Raw genomic sequence first — 6000 nt, forward strand, 5'->3', positions numbered from 1 at the left:
TGGATATAGATACTTTTGTACCCGTTTCCTCCAGCATCTTCACAAGGTCCTTTGCTGTTGCTCTGGGATTGATTTGCATTTTCCGCAGCAAAGTACGTTCATCTCTAGGAGACAGAACTGTCTCCTTCCTGAGCAGTATGATGGCTGTGTGGTCCCATGGTGTTTATACTTGCGTACTATTGTTTGTACAGGTACCTTCAGACATTTGGACATTTCTCCCAAGGATGAACCAGACTTATGGAGGTCTACAATTTGTTTCTGAGGTCTTGGCTGATTTCTTTTGATTTCCCCATGATGTCAATCAAGGAGGCATTGAGTTTGAAGGTAGGCCTTGAAATACATCCACAGGTACAACTCCAATTGACTCAAATGATGTCAATTAGCCTATCAGAAGATTCTAAAGCCATGACATAATTTTCTGGAATTTTCCAAGCTGTTTAAAGGCACAGTCAACTTAGTGTATGTAAACTTCTGACCCACTGGAATTTTGATACAATGAAAGTGAAATAATCTGTCTGTAAACAATTGTTAGAACAATTACTTGTGTCATGCACAAAACTATAGTTTGTTAACAAGAAATTTGTGGAGTAGTTGAAAAACAAGTTTTAATGACTCCAACCTAAGTGTATGTAAGCTTCCGACTTAAACTGTATGTTCTTGAGTTAAATGGTAACTCATTAAATAAACTTTTCCTGTGGTGCCCCAAATTACCAATAGATTAATTGTTACATGATTCATTTAATTGAGTAAGATTTACCTTTGTAGGTGGTTTGTAGTCAGATACAAATCAGATTCCTGGCCATGTGACTTGTGTCTGAACAGTCAAATCTGATTTATTTGGCCTCAATTGGTTTTTAGACTGTTAGCTAGCAGTGGTCACTAACTAGCTAACCTCAAGTGGTTGCTAACGAGCTTGTTAATTGTTTATGAACAAATTAGAAAGCTTCCGAGCGAGCACTCATTTTGAAAGTTGGATCTTCTTTTCCTTGATGCTTTAAAAGCGTTCCTACCCGATTATTTTGAACCTTCAAAGCAACTGGGAAATGTCCATGGCAGTTCTTGCTACACTCAGTAACTTCTGAGTTATGGGAAGCACAAGCACCACCACTCAGCCTACACCAATGCACACCCACCCGGTGTTACTATGAAAACTAGCATAGCCTTGTCAGCAAATGATTGCTGTCTAAACACACAAATCCGATTTGGTCACTTGTAACTTGTTGTTTGGACAGTCAACAGTCCAAAACAGATGATCTCAGTATTAAGGCCTGCAATGTGAAAAAGGCTTTAGTTAGTCACGTGGCAAAGTCACTAACAGGCTATATCAACGGCGATGATAGGCTAATTGTATTATAACGTTTGAGCCATGTCCAATTGGCCATGGCTCAAACATGCAGTGCTCAAATATTTCCACGCTGAAACCAATAAAAAAAAAATAGATTGGCTACGTATAACTAGGCCTATTGTAGGGTTAGTGTATACTATTTAATAAACTATATTCAATGTCTAGGACAAACATCCATGACTCCTGGGAAAGAGCTCTTAGGCCTACAGTGGTTCTTGCGTCAAATGTTGCATCATACTGCAGCACACCTTGCAGAATTCTGTGGCATGTAATTTAAGTGTCAGCCATTGTTGCCATTAATGGCAGTTAGTGCTAGTTTGACCAACAGAGGGCATCTTTGAGAAGCATTTGACAGCTTTTCATTTTGGCTGTACTAGAGAATGGAAAACCTTTTTTTGTAAGAACAGTATATGAGATTGATTTTTAAGAAATGTACTTAATTAATTTGATTATATTCTAAGAAAAACGAAACCCTCAGGGGTTGTACATTGATCATCTCAGCAAGGTTTTACCTGTGGTTGTGGAGCTGGGGAGAAGTGCAACTAAAATGTAGCTGAGATGTACTGTATAGTAGTTGAAATAAACTGCATTTTGAAAGTATTTTTTTATCATTCTTTTATTAACGAAAGCAGAAAGATGTTGATGAACAGATACTCTGTAAAACTTTAGAGTACTTTAGTGTTGAATACATTGCAAGTAGGGGGGATTTTCACACCTACAGTAGCCAGGCTTATTAAACTAATCGTTGGATAACAGATTGGCTCTCGGAACTCATTAACACGCGTTTCTCTCTCTCTCTCTCTCTCTCTCTCTGTGTGTGTGTGTGTGTGTGTGTGTGTGTGTGTGTGTGTGTGTGTGTGTGTGTGTGTGTGTGTGTGTGTGTGTGTGTGTGTGTGTGTGTGTGTGTGTGTGTGTGTATTTGATCCTCTCTCTCTCTCTCTCTTTTTCTCTCACATGCAGGCACACGCACTTTCTGTCTTGACCTCTGAATGCTCGGCTATGAAAAGCCAACTGACATGTATTCCTAAGGTTCTGACCGGTTGCACGCTTTATAACCACTGTTTATATTATTTGACCCTGCTGGTCATCTATGAATGTTTAAACAGCTTGAAAAATGATCTAGCCTTTCTGGCCATGTACTCTTATAGTCTCCAACCAGTTCGTAAACGTTTGTATGACTAACACCTTTAGTGAGAGGTCTAATCCTTTAATATTTAATCATTTCTGCCCTCCGATTTCATATTCATTATATAAATAGGCCCATGTGAACATTCATCAGATTAATCGCAACATGTCGGCTTAACCGATTTAATTCATGAATGCATTACCTATTCTCTGTTTTCATTTACAGTAGTGATGAACAGCTGGAGGCATTTTGTTTTTCACAAGCGTGGTTTTTTAAGCATTGAATACATTGCAAGTTTGCCCATTTTGGCCTTTAGGCTATACTTTACAATAGGACAAATTTATTTTTGAATTCGATAAAAAAAACTGTTTTAAAATGTATATGTTTATTAAGTAGTCTTGCTTGTCTCAAAGCAGCGTGAAACGGAGCTGAAATAGTTGACCACAAGCGGGTAGGCTATTGCTTCAAATCCTATTATAACAATTGGATGACTTTGGGTGTTCCAGTAAGCAACAATTTGTTGCCTTCATTAGCCTACTTTATTCCAATATTTCTGACATTCAGTGATATTTATTCCCATAGTAATTCATTATGGATCCATCCAGATGTGGTTAGAAAACAATGCATTTTGTGGCCTCGGTAAGATAGACTCACTGATGGTTGAAGATAATGAGCGATCGGCGAAAGGCAACAAACATCGCTCTAATCCAACAGCTATAAATGCTGAGACCCAACTCTTGTTTGTTGGGCTCTTAACTCTGCACTGTTGTTGAGTGGATTATTAACCAGCTCCAGATTTGCAAATCTTATAATAAAAAGTGTTTATTTTGAAGAATCTGCAGCCTCTCTTCCTTTTGACTAGAATTTCCACAACAAATGCAATAGTAGAAAGCTGTTCCTAATGTTTTGTACACTCAGTGTACATGGCTACATGCAATGCAATTTCATCTACTATTTCTGGAGAAGTGCAAATATGACATGTAAGATGGTTCCTTGATGTTTATAAAACGTTACATTTGCAAGCAGTATAACAGCTCCAGCGAAAGGTTGGTATTATACACCCTATAACTGTATTTAGATGTAGTCTATTTAAAATAAGTTTCATTTTTATTAGAATTTTATTAGAATTACCCATAATCTTTAGGCCTTGTGAATAAGCAAGATTAAATTCTCGAGGCTATTGATTACGTTTGGCATGTCCATGTCCAGACTGCAATTTTCAGTAGCACCTAGCACCCATATCAGTGTGAATGCTATAGCCTATGTTTAACAATGTATTTCTATATTTAAGCAATGTAGTGCTGCTGCTCCGATTTCAACTGTTCTGCCTGTGATTATTATTATTTGACCATGCTGGTCATTTATGAACATTTGAACATCTTGGCCATGTTCTGTTATAATCTCCACCCGGCACAGCTAGAAGAGAACTGGCCACCCCACATAGCCTGGTTCCTCTCTAGGTTTCTTCCTAGGTTTTGGCCTTTCTAGGGAGTTTTTCCTAGCCACCGTGCTTCTACACCTGCATTGCTTGCTGTTTGGGGTTTTAGGCTGGGTTTCTGTACAGCACTTTGAGATATCAGCTGATGTACAAAGGGCTATATAAATAAATACTTTTGATTTGATTTGATTTAGTTAGAATAATGTCGGCTGCAAACATGTTAAAAATATTTTGCAAATATGGGGCAGGCTATTTAACGAACTAACATTCAAATTGGTGTTCATGACAACGTAATACATAAAAGACTGTAAACACACAACTTGAAGTAACCACATATTTAGCCATTGAGCATGTACTGATTGGCCAGTGAAGAGCCAAGCATTGACTTTAAGCAAAACATTTAGTTAACATTGAGTGTGACTCCTGTTATTTTCCTGAAGTAAGTTCTTTCTTACGTCCAGACGTGTCATCATGTAAATGTTGTAATGTAATTGAACTTTCTTTTGTCATATGCAGTTCTTAATTTCTTCCCACAAATTGTTTATTCATCAAAACCCAGCCCTTTCATGCTACCGTCAGATACTGTGGGCATATTTCCAGTTGTGGAAATAGCTCAAATATACTGAACAACAATATAAACGCAACATACAACAATTTCAAAGATTTTACTGAGGAAATTGAATTAAATTCATTAGGCCCTAATCTATGGATTTCACTTGACTGGGAATACAGATCTGTTGGTCACTGATACATTTAAAACAGTGAGCCTCCTGACAGGTTTGGCATATCAAGAAGCTGATTAAACAGCATAATCATTACACAGCTGCACATTGTGCTGGGGACAATAAAATGTGAAGTTTTGTCACACAACACAATGCCACAGATGTCTCAAGTTTTGAGGGAGCGTGCAATTGGCATGCTGACTGCAGGAATGTCCACCAGAGCTGTTGCCAGATAATGTAATGTTAATTTCTCTACTATAATCCGCATACAACATCATTTTAGAGAATTTGTCAGTGTGTCCAACCGGCCTCACAACCGCATACCGCGTGTGTGGCATTGTGTGGGCGAGCAGTTTGCTCATGATGACGTTGTGAACAGAGTGCCCCATGGTGGCGGTGGAGTTATGGTATTGGCAGGCATAAGCTATGGACAATGAACACAATTGCATTTTATAGATGGCAATTTCAATGTTCAAAGATACCGTGACGAGATCCTGAGGCCCATTTTCATTCCATTCATCCACCATCATCACCAAATGATAATGCACGGCCCCATGTCGCAAGGATCTGTACACAATTCCTGGAAGCTGAAAATGTCCCAGTTCTTTCATGGCCTGCATACTCACCAGACATGTCACCTATTGAACATGTTTGTGATGCTCTGGATTGACTTGTACGACAGCGTGTACCGCCAATATCCAGCAACTTCACACAGCCATTGAAGAGGATTGGGACAACATTCCCCAGGCCACAACAGCTGCATATCTGTATTCCCGGTCATGTGAAGTCCATAGATTATGGCCTAATGAATTTGTTTCAATAGTCTGATTTCCTTATATGAACTATAACTCAGTAAAATCTTAGAAATTATTGCATGTTGCTTTTATGTTTTTGTTCAATATGAATCAGATATGGTGATGGTCTTCTCAAAATCAAGTTGAGGCTAATTATAATCATCCTCATTATCATCTGTCACCTTCATCTTCTTGAACCCCATCATCATCATCACAAATGCTTAGTATGGAACACGAGAGCGCCTGATTTCATGACATCATGCAGGCATGCACACTTTGAATAAATGCAAAGCATCAGAAGCATCACCACTCCAATCTCAAGGGAGAACACATCACTTTCCCAACAACTAACACAGACTACAGAGTGTTGGTCAATAAATACATGATCTCAGTACATTTTAAAATATGGACCTGTACCCTGCACCAGACTCATGATTACACTACATGACCAAAAGTATGTGCTCGCTGAACATCTCATTCCAAAATCATGGACATTAATATGGGGTTGCGAAAACAGCCTCCACTCTTCTGGGAAGGCTTTCCACTAGATGTTGCAACATTTCTGCAAGGACTTG

Source organism: Oncorhynchus mykiss, chromosome 9 (assembly GCF_057628025.1).
Source record: "Oncorhynchus mykiss isolate SJ-2025 chromosome 9, ASM5762802v1, whole genome shotgun sequence".
Taxonomy (NCBI): Eukaryota; Metazoa; Chordata; class Actinopteri; order Salmoniformes; family Salmonidae; genus Oncorhynchus; species Oncorhynchus mykiss.